This window comes from Antechinus flavipes, chromosome 2 (genome assembly GCF_016432865.1).
Source record: "Antechinus flavipes isolate AdamAnt ecotype Samford, QLD, Australia chromosome 2, AdamAnt_v2, whole genome shotgun sequence".
Taxonomy (NCBI): Eukaryota; Metazoa; Chordata; class Mammalia; order Dasyuromorphia; family Dasyuridae; genus Antechinus; species Antechinus flavipes.
The window spans coordinates 325,092,684-325,109,465 of NC_067399.1; the positions used below are offsets into that span (position 1 = coordinate 325,092,684).

At 33.5% G+C, this 16,782-nt stretch overlaps 1 protein-coding gene across 6 annotated transcripts in view; it reads left to right on the plus strand.

The window, feature by feature from the left end:
* The window catches only part of FBXO34 (F-box protein 34), a 49,455-nt gene that overhangs the window by 16,705 nt on the left and 15,968 nt on the right, over positions 1-16,782 (plus strand). For 4 of the 6 annotated variants that reach the window (XR_007950658.1, XR_007950657.1, XR_007950659.1 and 1 more), the window contains exons 2-3: positions 3,385-3,500; positions 12,293-12,351. The gene's annotated coding sequence lies outside the window, so the exon portion shown is untranslated. Of the gene's footprint in view, positions 1-3,384; positions 3,501-10,468; positions 11,718-12,292; positions 12,352-16,782 lie in introns of those variants that run through there. The other 2 variants (XM_051977707.1, XM_051977706.1) reach the window with 2 other exon arrangements.

A 16,782-nucleotide genomic window follows, 5' to 3' on the forward strand; every position in this document is an offset into this window, starting at 1 on the left:
TTGTTGCTTTCTTTATCCCTAAATATCCGCCACTGTAGTGTAGTGGGGAAAAGCACTAGGTTTGTATTCAATATGTGTAGTAAATCCCAGTTTTCTCACTTGCTACTTAGGTGACCTGAGCATCTGTAAAATGGAGAGGTTTGATTAGTTGCTGCCTTCTGACTCTAGATTTGATTCTTTAATCCTACATACTGAAAGCTCCTTGAGGACAAGGACTATTTTGTTGGCTGCTGTAGTAATTTCTCTGGTATACATGATTTCTCTTACATATTATAGATAGAAAATAAATGTGGGTTGAATTGAGGTATAGTCTATTTATTCCCATTTTATGAACACATATTTCAAAAGTTAGCTTGCAAATTTGTTTGGTATTCAGAAGTGATTCTTTTCTTTTGAAATAGTTGTACAGAAAAGTGGTTATTCACTTTTTGAGTGAATTTGCATTATTTTTGAGTTATTCATATATGCATCTTTTAAAAATTATTTTTTAAATGTTCTAAATCACTATTGATCAGATAAATGCAAATTAAGACAATTCTGAGACACCACTACACACTTCAGATTGGCTAAGATTACAGGAAAAGATAATGATAAATGTTGGAGGGAATGTGGGAAAACTAGAACATTGTTGGCAGAGTTGTGATTCAATCATTCAGGAGAGCAATTTAGAACTTTGCCCAAAGGGCTATCAAACTATGCACATCCTTTGATCCAGCAGTGTCACTACTGGATCTGTATCCCAAAGAGATCATAAAATAAAGAAAATGTGCAAATATGTTTGTAGCAACCTTTTTTTGTAGTGAAAAAGAACTGGAACCTGGGTAGAACCTGGAGAGACTTCTATGAACTGATGCTAAGTGAAGTGAGTAGAACCAGGAGATCATTATGCACAGCAACAACGAGATTATACAGCAGTCAATTCTGATGGTGGACATGGCTCTTTTCAACAACAAGGTGATTCAGATCGGTTGCAGTGGACTTGTGATGAAGAGAGCCATCTATACCCAGAGACAGGACTATGGGGACTAAATGTGGATCATGACATATTTTCACTTTTTGTTGTTGTATGCTTACATTTTATTTTCTTTCTCATTTTTTTTCTTCCTTTTTGATAGGATTTTTCTTGTGCATCATGATAATTGTAGAAATATGTTTAGAAGAAAAAGGAAAAAGACAAGTTATAAGTTATATAAGCAAGGATGAATGTTGAAAAATTCTCCATGCATATGCTTTGAAAATAAAAAGCTTTAATAAAAAAATAATTTTTTACTATGAGCTGGACAGCTGTCAACTAATGTCAGCATTTCATACAGAAAAGATTTGAAAGAGGATTGCAACTGAAATTGAATATGAATAGCTCTTGTAAACTCACATTTAAACTGGAGCTACCTATAGATATATTTTTTTAATCCTAATTTGTCATATGACTTTTCATATTGAAGATGTAGTCCATTTGGAACCTCTTATTGGTTTGAGTTGTTGGTTCATACTTAATTTATGCTAGGTTGCTTTCCAATTGTTGAATTTGTAGAATCATCAATAGCCTTTTCTCAATAGTTGAAGTTTTGGGGTTTGAACACAACTATGTTGGTTTATTTTTTATATTGTGTTATTTGGCCTGTCTTAATCATTGGATTACTATTTTTTAACCATTATCAAATCATTTATATTCTAATTGTTTTATGTATAGTTGGAGATCTGGTACAGCTTGGTATTCTTCTTTCTTTTTTGTTCCATTATTGTCCTGTTTCACTGTTTTCTTCTTGGTTTTTTGATCCTTTAAATCAGGAGTCAGTTTCATATGACTTTTACATTTGTATTTAAGAGCCAAAACCTGCTTTTAGTATGTAGAAAAAGAAGCACAGGTTTGCATTTGATGAATTTATTTTTTAAGTTTCCTAAATTCATAATCCTTTGGTATGTTGGTATAGGATAAATAAGTACTTTAGGCAGTCCTGTTGATTATATTACACTGACGTGGTCTGTTCTAATTTCAGTCATATCTTACTCTTCCTGACCTCATTTGGAATTTTCTTGGCGTGATTTGCCATTTCTTCTTCCGGCTCATTTTACAGATGAGGAAACTGAGGCAAACAGGGTAAAGTGACTTGCCCTAGTAAATGTCTGAGGTCAGATTTGAATTTAGGAAATTGAGTTTGCCAACTCCAGGCCTGCTGTGCTATTCACTGTGCTACTTACCTGCTCATTGACACAATTGTTGTGGATATTTCTCCAGTTATATTTTCCAGTTATTTAGATCAATCTATTCCTGTAGAGTGTTTTTAGTTGTATTTGTACAGTTTGTGTGTGTGACTTGGTAGAGAGACTTGAAAAATTGTATATATTTTTCATCTCTTTCTACTAGGTTTTGTTAGCAATGCTAATTAGTTATGGATTTGTTTTATAATCGAAGTTATTGTTTCTTTTAGTTTTTTAGTTGACTTTTGGGTTTTCTATATTGCTATATCTTTTGCAAAAGTTTTTGTTTCTTCTTTACCTATGCTTATTTCCTTGATTTTCTTGTTTGCTTTACTGCCATCTTCTTGCAAAGGCCTCTAATCTTTTTCTATTTCATATAATATTGTGTTTAATTTCAGATTAGTACTACTCACCATATTAAGAGAAGAAATAATCATGGCCATGCTTTTTAGATGTTGGATTTTTGTCAAAAACTGCTTTAGCTTATATTGATATAATTGTCTCTTATTAAACACAGTGCTATTAATATATTTATAATTTTCCTTTATGAATCAACTGTGCTTTCCTAATATAACTCCAATATGTTCATAATATATAATCTTTTTAATATGGAGTTATACTTTATTCTCATTGTTTCTCTTTGCATTGATGTTCATTGGGCTATTGGGCTATTTTCTTTGGTTGTGTTCTTCCTTGATTGATTGGCTATCAAACTTAAATTTATACTATACAAAATTTGGAAGCATCCATTTTTTCCTCTCCCCATTTTTGTGTTTTAATACTGAAATTCAAACATTGAAATATTTGACATGATTTAACTTATAAGCCCATCTGCACTTGATGATTCTTCTTTAAGAGTTCATTTATAGCCTGCTATTCATTTTATTTTAGGAACATTCAACTACACCTTTTTGCTGATATTTGCTTTTTATTGCTCATACATTTGGTACTGATTTGAAAGATTTATTTAAACAATAATTTTAAAGCTAAAAACTTTGTTTACTGAAATGATATTTATTAAATTGAAATAGATTGGTCTAAACACCTGTTTGGGGAAAAAATCAAGGAAAAATATGCCTCCCAATTGGTATGTATAGCTTTTGGGAGTAGTTCCTTAAGTTTTTATAGATATGAAATTATCTTGCATGTTGTAGGTGTTTAATTGATGCTTATTTTATTTTATAGGTACTTCACATGGACAAAATTGAATAGGAGAAAAAGTTGAGCTGGATTTCATTTGGAATTTGTATGGTACTTTCGTTGAATTCAAGTTGCATGCTGCCACATCTGATATTCTTCAGGTATGGCCACTACTACATTTAGATCCTTTTACCTTTCCTTTCAGTTACTGTAATGGCTGATGGCCTAATTGGTCTTCATTTTCTAATCCACATAGTTCTCAAGTTAGTATATTTAAGATATCTTTAAAACAGGTCCTGTCATGTCACTTCACTGCACAAGAGACTTCATTGGTTCATTTTTGTAAGCCTTTCATGCTGTTTTTAAAAACTTTCACATTCTGCCCCCAGCATCTCCTGTTAAACATTACAACCACGCATTTGGTGAATATTCTAGCCCAAATGTCCTGTTAGTTGTTCCTTGAACTTACTTTGTGCCCTTTGCATTCATGCATTTGACTGGAATGTACTTCCTCAAAGTCTTTTTGGGGAGGGAAGGGAGACTCAATATATATGTTGTGTCCCTAGTATATAACATGCTTCCATGTGCACAAGTACACAACTTGATAAAAAGTTTTTTGCAATGAATTATTGAGATTTGGGAATATTTGTAGGCAACAGAAAAGGATCACCCAGCTAGAGAGAGATTGAAGTTTAAGGAAAAGAGAATGCTGAGATGACCAGGTACCTAGAATAGACTGAAAGGAAAAACATCAGAAGCGTAGTGAGAGTGACTTCCCTGAACAAAAAATCAAAAACAAAAACACAACAAAAGAAGGTCTACCTTTTTTTATCAGAGACTGGAACAAAGGAGAAAAAATATGAGTTGATATTGAGATATGGAATAGGAGATTAAATGGAGTTATCTTGTTGGTCTGTTTTCTTGATGAAGGAGGAGTCTGTTGAGAAGATTCTTAAGTGAAGAGATTGTTAGGTAATAAGGAGTAAAAGATTTACTGAGAGCTGAGAGGGCCCTCAATCTTAGAAGAGGCCTGCCTTTCTGTACCGAACCTATTTAGAATGTTTGTGTTTGTTAGAAAGAGCATTTGATTGGATTTTAGGCACAAGCTGTCTTTGTGATTATTGTTAAGTTGCTTAACCTTTCTTGTACTCACTTTTTCATTTGTAAAATGATGGGATTAAATTTGGATCTTTCATTTTTTGTTTACCATAAATGGACATATAGTTTTGGATTTTCTTTTTGTGTTCATTTTTTTCATTCAGGTGGATACAACTAAATTCTTTTTGTGATGTTCGATATGGATATTTCTTGTTTTTGTTAATTTTATCACAAATCTTTGAAGTCTAATTACCTTCTTATTTAGTTCCTTTGTAAAATGTCTCATTTTCTTTGGGTTGACTTTGCTCCTAGAATCATAAGTAGTATGCTTAGAAATGTGCCTTATAGTATAATTAATGTACTGCAGATTATTGCTTGTATTTGTGGTCTTACAGAGAAAGAATTGTAGATCCCAAATACTTAAAGGTCTTGAATTCCGTTTTCCCTGGGGGATAACATAGAGATTTGGGGTAGTTCAGGCCACTCTAGCGCCACCACAGTCATTTTAGAGTGCCCTAAGGAGACAAATTGATTTCAGTATCAGTGAAAAATGCCTATCATTAAGGAAAAGGAAAAGAATCTGGGCCTGATTGGGCAGGATCTTGGACAAACAGGCCTTTTAAAAAAATGTAATTCTTTGTTGTAAAAGTAAGAGGGACTGTAGGTATGGAACAGTGCATATATTATCAGATTTTTTCAATATGGAGGTTAGCTTTATGAAACTTTTATATATATTTATATATTTTTAAACAACAGTATGCTTCCTGGGGTAAAGAGGGATACATTGGGAAATTTAGTTGATATAAAAATGAAAGATATCAATGATATTACCTTCCCCCGCCTTTTTTTTTTTTTTTAATAGCTTTTTATTTACAAGATATATGTGTAGGTAATTTTTCAGCATTGACAATTGCAAATCCTTTTGTTCCAGCTTTTTCCCCCCTTCCCCCAGATGGCAGATTGATCAATACATGTTAAATATGTTAAAATATAAGTTAAATACAATATATGTATATATGTCTGAACAGTTATTTTGCTGTATAAAGAGTGACTTTGAAATAGTGTACAATTAGCCTGTGAAGGAAATCAAAAATGCAGGCGGACAAAAATAGAGGGATTGGGAATTCTATATAGTGTTTCATAGAATGATATTACCTATTAAAATATTCTTTGCTATATTTACTAAACAGACTCAGAATTGGATGGGATTTTAGAAGCTCATATCTGAAAAAGAATCCTATTGACCACATGCCTTGACAAATGGCATAATAGCTACCCTGAAAAGCTTGTTTTCTTGTATTAATGTTCTCTCCATTGATAACTTGTCTAGCAACCTTTAATTAGCTTTTAGAAAGTTTATTTTCTAAGATAGTATAATGAGAAAAATGAGTATATAATAGCATTTACCCCCAAGATAGGGTGCATTTACTCCCTACTCCCTCATTGTCTGCAGAGAAAAGATTTCTGGAGAGAATGGGTTCATATTTAAAGTACTGTGATAATAAGGTATATTCAAGAATTCAATTAGGTGATGCAGTGGATAGTGTCAGGCCTGGAGTCAGGATGACCTGAAGGGAATCCAGCTTCAAACATTTAATAGTTGTATAACCCTGGGCAAGACATTTAACCTTGTTTGCCTCAGTTTCCTCATCTACAAAACGGGCTGGACAAGGAAGTAGCAAACCAGTCCAGTATCTTTGCCAAGAAAACCCCAAAAGGTGTCATGAAGAGTTGGACATATCCAACAATCAACAGAGTTCTTTTTAATTCTCTGCTGGGCTCTGAGAATTTTTTTAAGTCAATCACAAGCTATTGGGTAATAGTAACTATATTTAATAAACAAAAGCATTTTCTTTTTCTCATTGAACTAGTTTACATTTTTGATATAAGCACGAGCTATCTGAGCCTTCTATGATTTTATTTTTTTTTTAACATTTCATTTTACAAAATTACAAAAATGCAATCTTTTTTCTTTATTGAATGTCTTTATTTCAAACATTTTTGCAGGAAAAAAAAATTTTTAATAACTGAAGAGAACAGTAAATGCCTTTTGTAACATACTGCCCAGCCTTCAAAGATTTGTAACATATGTACAATATATGGTACAAAGACAATAGACCCCACACGATGCCTAAGTAGAAAGCTATAGCTGATCATACACTGACCCAAGAAAAAAAGATATCTAGTGTTGTACAGAAAAAAGATATCAAGTCTGAATCAGATTTGTGGTAGCTAGTCAAAGCAGATCTCCTGAAGGTCGTTATGATCATAGCTGCAAGTTGGATAGAGCGTCCAAGAAACTGCATTCAGATCACAGAAAGCAGTATTAGAAATGAAGTCGTCACTAGTTAAATCAGCTGAGCTACTGATCTGACATCAGGTCAATGTCTCTCAGATTCTGAGTCAGCCTGACACCAGCAGCAAAAAATCCTAAATTAACAGTCAAATTCCTCCAGAAGTTGTTCCTCTTGGTGACAAAGCAGTAGGCACTCTGCAGCCATTCCCTGATGATCTCGGGAATTCCAGTACCTTCGCCAGTAGCCCCTGCAGACGGCACCAAGAATCTGGTCACAGCCATGGCAGGTAGCCCTCTACAACCTCATATAGATGCTCGCAAAAGATTTTCCCCAACTCAAGAAAAATAAAAAGGAAATGAAAATCTGTATATACTCATTCATACTCCTCATATCCTTAAAGACTTCTAATGAGCATATGAAGAGCCTTTCCTTGAAGACCTCTAGTCAAAGTGTTTTCTACCTAGGTGCCTGGATATTTTGGATGTACTATTTGCACAATAATTTTATGCTACCTCAAACCCTGGCGTATTTTATTTGGAGAAAGTAGGAATAGTTTGTCCACAAACCTATTAAAAAATGCTCTTCAGGAAGCTAATAAAATTCAGAGGTAGCTTGAAAAAAGTACTGGATTTAGAATCAAGGGACTTGGATTCAAACTTCTTTTGTGCTTAGTATCTTTTTAATTGGGTTAAACTCTGTAACCTTTGGGCCTCAACCTCCTTGTAAAATGAGTGGGTTGTATTATATGACCTCCAAGTGTCCATGTAGATTCATTTCTGTAATTTGATGTTATTAGATTGCCAGTAAGTCTTACTAAGTATCAGTATTAAACATCTGGACACTTCATTTCCCTCTTTGTATCTGGAATAATTTCATTTACCCATTAGTAAATCAAGAAGAGTTAGCAATTCTAATTTTATTAAGGGGTGATTTTTGGACCAGTGATGTCATTACTGTGAGAAAGTCCCCTTATAGAAACACCCTTCCATCAATACAGATCAACAGCTGGACTCCTCAATTCAAATTACTTACAACAGTTAAAACCAGACCCCCTTCCTCCCAAACTTAATAGCTTCTCATTGACAGAAATATAGACAAGCTCTAGCCTGTTGACCTTACACCAATAATTAAATTCATACTTACTTATCTTACAACATAAACCCAAAACTCACCTGGCTGCACTACTTTGGAGATTTCCATGACTTTTCCTCTACCTTTCCCTTCTCTCAGCCACATAATAAACATTAATTGATAAGGCTACTAAGACTGGGATTCTGTGACTCTTTAAGTATAGAATAGGAAGGGAGTACATATCTGGATAGGAAGTTGTAAATAATTAGATTCAGCTGGATATTTAAGTGTTTCATGAGGAATAAAGTAAAAAGACTAAAAAGCCTATAGCCACATTATAAGAGTTCTTGAAAGGTAAAGGTGAACTGCTCCCGAGATCTGGGCTTCAACCTTTGGACTCTCAACCTCCCTTCAGCCTGGAGAACATGGGACAACTGACCGGGAATGACTGACTGGGACACACACCCCTTAGATGCACTGCTGCCATCCCCAAACCCCACACCTCATGCCTCACCTCCTGGCATGAAACCCCAAATCTCTACGACTCTTGCCAGCTCGAAGCAGTTAAGAGGAGATCGGCGCCCCTTTTCCCACATGCCTTTGGAGGTGACTTCAATTCTGTCTCAATAAGAGACTTTGCCCTATTTCTTTTTCCTTAAATGAATTTAAGTTCCAACTGCTTGAGGGGGGAATGATGCGGGAAAAATTCCTTTCTAGATTCCCACCCTCTCCTAGTTAATAGTGTAAATTGCCTTTTAACTCACAAATCCTGGTCCCTTTGAATTCCAATAGAAGATCTGACCTGTTCCCAGCCCCACCTGGATATGAGCCAGCTTTGGGGCTACACCCGAAAGCCCCTCGAGCTAAGTCTCCTATTATAAAAAGGCCATGCTGGGAACCCCTCTTTGCAGAGATTCCAAACATGGCTGCCATGTGAGGACCCTCTGTCCACTGGACCCTCTGTCCAGTGCCCTCCTTATCTCTACCTTCGCCTATACTTTAACTTTGCTTATCCAATAATAAACCTCTTTTATCAATCTTAAAAAAAAAAAAAAAAAAAAAAAGGTAAAGGTGAAGAGTTTGCATTTTATCTTAGAGGTAATAGGGAGCCACTAAGGTTTTTTTTTTTTTTTTTTTTTTTTGAGGAAAGTAGTCAAAACTATTATACAGAAAATGGATGGTAGTTTTGGAGGGGGAAGAATAGAGACTAACTAGGAGACAGTAGTCCATTCAAAAGTTGCTAAGAGCTTGACCTCAGGTGATGCTAGTTCTATGTAGTGAAAGAAAGAGTTGTTATGGAGGTAGAATTGATATGAAGAGATAACTAATTAGATTTGTGGAATTGGAGACAGCAGTTAAGGGACTATGAAGTTGGGAACCTGATAAGGAAAATGGCTTGCCTTGCCTGACCCAAAATGAAGTTGGGAAAGGAGAGAAGGCATTTGTAGGTTTTTCACTTGGGTAGTGTGTTGTTTCTGTTTTTGTTTTCCATCCATGACTTTATTTTTTAGCTTAATATTCCTCTCTGCCTTAAAGGAAATTTACCAGTTAAACTAAGTTTTTTTTCTATTGCAGTCAGTAACCACTAAATTAAAGCTTATAAAACATTACATAGATAGTTTTATTTAGTTTTGTGAAATCTATTTAAACAATTTTTTAAGGATTATTTATTTTTAATAGACATTGCTTTCTGTATCATGTTGGGAGAGAAAAATCAGAACAAAAGGGAAAAACTGTGGGAGAGAGAAAAACTCAAAAAAGAATGAACATACATAGCATGTGTTGATTTACATCAGTCTCTCCTTAGATCTTTTCCTGAATGTAGATCTATTTAACAAACAAAATAAACTTGAGCCTCATTGTGGTAGTTAGCATTGGGCTTATGTTGTTCACTTGTGTCAGCCCTATCTGACTCTTAGTGATCCTACAGTTTGCCATTTCCTATTCAAGCTCATTTTACAGATTAGGAAAACAAGGCATGTAGGCTTAAATGATTTGTCCAGGATCTCAGAATTATTAAGTGTTTGAGACCAGATTTGAATTTAGAAAGTTTTTCTTTCAACTTCAGTCCTGTGCCACCATAGCTGCCCCTGGGTTTATTTTTATATTGTCTTTAATGGCAATTTTTAAATTTAAAATTTCTGCCTAATGGAAATATCTGGGCAATACTAGAGATACTAGAGAAAGATAATCTTTTATTGAATATCAAACCATCTTGTTTTCATTTCATAAGAAAGTAATTATAAATAAGTATGTTCAGGAGCAAAAGACTTATTGCTCTGAGAGTGAGATCTCTTTATAAAAACAGCTGACAGTATATTTGCACCTGCATTGAGGTTCTTGAATCATTTAAAACTGGCTTCTGTATGGATATATCTTATAAGGCCTATGTTAATTTCTTATCAGAAGATACCTTTGGTAAGATGTTAATTATATCTATGTTTTTGGTGGAGTGAAGTAGTGGCTTGGGGGTCACATGATAGGAATCTGTTGTGAAAAGACCCAGAGATTCTTTGTGGACATTCCATCCCAGAAGGAGCCAGGCTTAAATTATTAAGCTAGACCATTTCAGTGGAGGGTGCCTCAACTCTGAATGATTAGTTGTTCTCCTTTTCCTTCAATTCATGAATTTAAATGGCATTGCTTATTGTGTTCCTGGAATTTCCTGTTTCTGGCAGAAAAATAAAGTACAGTCATTGCTGTCTATTAAATTATACTATTTTATATCTTGTTTGAATATGGTCTTGCCCAGTTATCTTTGTGGTTTTGTTCAGTTTATTCAACAATCAATCGTGAAGTACAGATAACTATGGCTATTCTTTGGTAGTATAACAGATAAAAAGAAAACAGTCCTTGCCCTTAAAAGATTCCTTTTCTAATAAGGGGAACAGAAAAGTAACTATATAAAATGTGGAAGTTTAGTACAAAATAATTTGGAGAATGAGGAAGAGATCTAGCAATTGGAAGGATTAGGATAAATTACTTTCCTGTAGGAAGTAGAATTTGGGTGTCAGGATAGACTTTCTCTAGGAGGTGACACTTAATATGCTTTTTAGTATCCTTCCATAGTAAAAACTCTTGAGAAAACCTAAAAGGAGCTGAGCTCTAGTAAGATTGGAATTCTGAAGTAGAGATTCCAGCCTGGAGGAGACTGGAGTGGGAGATAGAATTTTATACATAGGAACAGCAAGTGGGCCAGTTTAACTAGACCATAAAGAGTGTAGACTCCATGTGAGTGGAGCTACAGAAGATACAGTGGAGTAGAATGGACACTACTACTTTCTGTTCATATAGCCACCAAACTAGATCAGATCTTTTTCTTCTCCAAATTATTTTTCTTGTAGTTGCCTTGATTTTCCAGGCACCACTCTGCTAAAGAAACTAAAGTGGCAACTTTTTGCTTCAAGGAAAAAAATATAAAGCCTGTCCAAAACCAATCTTTACCAGTCTCAATATGTATTATTACCCATCTTGCACTCTGTTCATCCAAACTGGCTTTGCTGTGTTTTACACAGCAAGATGTTGTACAAAACCTACCTATATACTTTTTGTAGTGGCTGTCCTTCCATGCCTCTTAGAAGCCTTTGTTTCTTTGAAAATTCAGCTTAAGGGGTATAAAATCAAATAGTAAATAAATGAGTAAAATATAAAATTGAAATTCAGCTTAATTGCCACCTTTTACGTACAATCATTCCTGATCTCCTACACCAAATAGTGTACTTCCCCATTATCTTGTAATACTTTTATGTTTTAAAATACTTATATGAATATGTTACCCAACAAAATATTATGGTTTTTTTTTTTTAGGACAGTTATTTGTTTTTTGTCTTTGTCTCCATATTGTAGGTGCTCTATAAATGCTGATTTATAGAACTGCCTGCATAATTATGAGAGTTGAACCTATGGGACCTGGTGAGATCATGGAGCATGTAAAACAGTTCTGTTATATGCCCACACTAGGAGTGTGGGGGAGGGATGTTGATGATTTAGCAAAGGAATCTGAGAAAGACAGTCATGATAAGAGAGAATTGAGAGAGAGTAGCAGCATACAAGCTTAGGGAGGAGAATGTCTAAAAGGAGGGAGGATGAGCTCTCAGTAAACATTTATTAAGTTATCAGTTGTTGCTTAGAAGTATAAGAAGGAAAAGGACTAAGAAAATGCCATTGGATCTGACATTTAAAAAGAAAAGCCATTGGCAACCCAGAGAGAGCAATTTCTGTTGTCTGATGGGGTTGGAAGACAGATTTCACAAAGTGAGTAGGAGGTGAGAAAGTGGAGATTATTAATATAGATTGCTTTTTCTCTAAGAATTTAGCTATGAAAAAAATATAGAATGAAAGATTGAGAGGATGTTAAGATGAAGTTTTTGTTTTTTAAATTGGGGGCGGTGGGATTCATCTATCATGTTGCAGGACAGAGGAATATTTATCTTTTATGCATGAAATCCTGAAGCAAAATTGGTATAATGTTTTCCCTTCCTTTTCAGAAATGGAAGGTTCATAGAATCATAGATTTAAAGCTGGAAGTCCATCTCTCATTTTACAGGTGAGGAAACTGAAAAGATGTCAAGTGACTTGCTTGAGATCATATACTGTAGGATTTGAACAAAGCTGCTGAAGGTATATGGCATAAACAATGTAGTTGTACATAATGCAGGGCTTGAAATTTTAAAACCCGGATTTTATTTTGGTTCAGCATTTTTGATTTGAACACTCCTCCCTTCCCCTCATAGCTATACCCATTTACACATATATTCATATATACACATAAATACATACACATATTGGAAATGACAGGAAATAAAGGAAGAAAAGAGTTTTGAGACCTCAGATTATGCAGTAAGGCAGTAATTATCAAAACAGTTTGATATTAATTTAAAAGATAGAAAAGTAGACCAATACTAGATACGATACATCAAATTCTGTTGAATTCAACAACCAGATGTTTGATAAACCTGAGAATAAAAAATACTTGGAGAACAACTCTTGTAACATTGTTGCAGGAAAAAAAAATTAATATCCCACTGAATTTTAGGCTTATCCATCAGGAACAATTTTTATTTAACATTAACCAGTTATCCAATCTATTTTTGCCTTAAATGAACATAGGTCCCTCATTTCTTTTCCTCTAGCCCCACCTAAATACATTTTTCTCCTTTATACCATTTGAGGAAACTCACATAGGAATCTTGAACAAGGAAAAATGATAATGTGTTAAAATACATTTTGGGTTAATCCAGAATTCATTCTTTGTTGACCGAATCTTTTTAAAATGAAAAAAGGTTGGTCACAGTGATTATTATGTAAGCCAAAGAGGTACTTTAGTCCATTTCTCTAAGATCTTTTGTACTTGACTTAAATCTTCAAACTAGAAAGTCTGGAAAGGGTTTTGTTTAGTCCTGAGAAAATATTTCTTAATATTATTTTCATTTGAACTAAAAAGGATCTTTTTAATATCCTTCCATAGTAAGAACTCTTGAGAAAACTGAAAAGTGTCTGGTAATATATAACTTTAGATCATAGTCTAATCTAAATGCACAGTGTGTATATCAGAGGTCATACCAAAAGAAAATAAGATTAGGTAACTGAAATGTTCATGGCCAAAGTGAATTTTTAATCAAATAAACAATAGAGAGCGTCACAAAGCATAAAATAGATAATCTTGGTTATATAAAATTGTAAAGTTTTTTTTTTTTTCCATGAATGTAATCAATGAAAATAAGGATGGGCATGATCAACAAAATGTTTGCATCAGATACTACTCTTTCTAATGGCTAAGATAGATAGCGATTTAAACAGATAAACAAAACCAGTCATTTATCATTGAACAAATGTGATCAAATGATATGAGCAAACATTGTCTAAAGAAGTTATAAACTAATAACACCAAGTCAAAGATTGACAAGTTATTAAAATAAGAGAGCTGTTGCCTCATACTCCCAAAATTGACAAAGATGACACGGAAAGTAGTTCACGTTGGAGGTACTTTTAAAAGATAGGCACATTTACTGTTGGTGTGTCTCTGAATTAGTCCACCCATTCTGGAAGGTGATTGCCATTAAAGTGGTTTTATTTTGAAATTACTAAAACATAAACTCTCCTTGATCTACCAGAAATCCCACTGGTATCAAAGGCTCATCAAAAGCAAAAAGGTCCATATGAATAAAGTAATCATAACATTTTCTGGTAACAAGAAACTGGAAGCAAAGTAGATGTCCTTCATTTAGGGGAGAAGTTGTGGTTCATGAATGAAAGAAGTATTAATTACTGGTCCTTGAGAAATAACAAGACGAATTCAGAGAAGCTTGTCTGATCTAACTTAGAGTAAAGCAAGCAGAAAAAAGAAAACAGTAAATCCAATGATTATAACAATGTAAGAGGGAAAGAAAAAGAAATCAAGAAAGCAAAACTCTAATTATTGCAATCAGGTTTTAGCCTCAGAATTGGGAAAATGCAAATGTTTGAGATTAAGGGTTTGGAATAGTGGTGTCAGATAATGTTAATGACTTGGTTGTGCTGAATTGCTTTTTTACTTGCTCTTTTTAATCTATTACTAGGCATAGCTCACTGGACATAGCAGAGAGAGATAAATGTATGTTGAAATTAAGGTGATATAAAAAAAAAAGTGAAACAAAAAAGTTTTAAAGTTGTTTAGAATGTGTTGCAAATTGACAAGTAATAAGATTGTAGGTTGAAGAATCTATAAAAAGAAGTGTTTTTTGATAAGTGTTAAAATAGAGATTTGAATAACATCTATTTAATTGTGGTCTTAGTGAGTGCTTTTTGAGGATGCTATAAGTGGTCCACAATGTATTATCTTAATATTTGGATTATAAAGTTATACATTCTTTGTTGCTAGAAGGACTTGATAGGATTTTGGTTAATTATCAGTACTTAATAATTCTACCTGTCTTTTAATCTGTAAAATTATAGTTGGAGAAATAAGCATAAACTTTAATATCTTTGGTTTTAGAGGTAAAAGACACATAAAGGTGAGATCAGCTAAGTGGCACGGTAGGTGGAGCACTATACCTCGTAGCTGGAGGATTTGAATTCGGATTTTTGTTGCATTGGTTTTGTTTCTGCAAAAACTTTCAGTTTTATTTATTTACAATTTAAATTATATATTTTTTATTTTGTAAAGATCTCTATCTTTCATGATCCTAAATTCCTTTGCTTATGAACAAATCTGACAGAAAAATTAATCCATGGTCTCTTAATTTGCGTATAATATTGCCATTTAGGTGTGAATCATGTACTTCTTTTGACTTTATTTTGGTATATGGTGTGAGATAGATATTGGTCTATATTTAGTTTTTGCCATACTGTCTTCCAGTTCTTTTGTCAGTGAATTTTTTGTTCTAAAAGCTTGGCTGTTAATCTAGATAATTATGGTAATTTATTAATGAATTTTCACCTATCTATTCCACCAATCCATCACTATTCTTTAGCCAGTACCAGATTGTTTTTGAAAATTATCACTTTATAATGTAGTTTGTGATCTAGTATGGTTGGATCACCTTTTGTATTTTTTTATTGATTCCCTTGTTGGTGTCCTTGAGCTTCTGTTCCAGATAAATTTTATTTTTTCTAGTTCCATAAATTCTTTTTTGATAATTGGATTGGTATGTCACTGAATAAAGAGATTAATTTAGACAAAATTGTCTTTTATTATATTGGCTCAATGAGTAATTTTCTGATTGTCTGGATCTGATTATATTTCTATGAAGTGTATTTTATCTGTTTTCATGTACTTCCTGGATTTATCTTGGCAGGTAGACTCCCAAGTGTTGTATATTGTCTATAGTTATTGTTAAACTGAAAATTTTTTTCCTCTTGATGCTGGACTTTGTTGGAAATATATAAATGCTGATGATTTACATGAGTTTATTGTATATCCTGCAATTTTGTTAAAGTTAAAATTTTCAAGTAATTTTTAATTGGTTCTCTAAATATATTATCATCATCTACTAAGATTTTTTTCTCATTGTCTAATTCTGTTAATTTCTTTTTCTGATTATTGCTTTTAATTTCTTCATCGGTGGTAAGTTTGCCATTTTTTATTTGTGATGTTGGCAATTTGGTTCTTTCCTTTTTCTAATCAAATAAATCAAAAATTTTTTTTTCATAAAACCAACTTTAAAAAATTAATTTTATTCAACATTTTTCTAACTTAATTTTATTAATATCACTTGATTTTTAGGATATTTAATTAGGGATTTTTAATTTTTTCTTTTAGCTTTTAAAATTGTATACTCAATTTATCTGGTAATTTTTACTGCATCATTATCTGAAAAAAATGCAATTAATGTTTTTGCCTTTCTGCATTGGCTTATGAGGTTTTTAATGCTCTAATATGCAATTAGTTTTTGTGTGGGTATCATATACTGCTGAGGAAAAAGTATATTCCTTTCTATTCCTGTTCAGTTTTCTCCAGAGGTTATCATATCCAACTTTCTAAAATTTTATTCACCTCCTTAACTTCTTGTTTATTTTGTGGTTAGATTTATCTAGTTTTTAGAGAAGGGGATTGAGATCCCCTAGTAATATAGTTTCTTCCTGTAACTCAATTTTTCTTTTAAGAATTTGGCCATTAATGTTGGAGGGGATGGGGGAAAATAATACATTGTTGGTGGAATTGTGAATACATCCAACCATTCTGGAGAGCAATTTGGAACTGTGCTCAAAAAGTTATCAACTGTGCATACCCTTTGATCCAGCAGTGTTATTACTGGGCTTATATCCCAAAGAGATCATAAAGAAGGGAAAGGGACCTGTATGTACACGAATGTTTGTGGCAGCCCTCTTTGTAGTGGCCAGAAACTGGAAACTGAGTGGATGCCCATCAATTGGAAAATGGCTGAATAAATTGTGGTATATGTATATTATGGAATATTATTGTTCAGTAAGAAATGACTAGCAGGATGGTTTCAGAAAGACCTGGAGAGAATTACACAAACTGATGCTGAGTGAAACA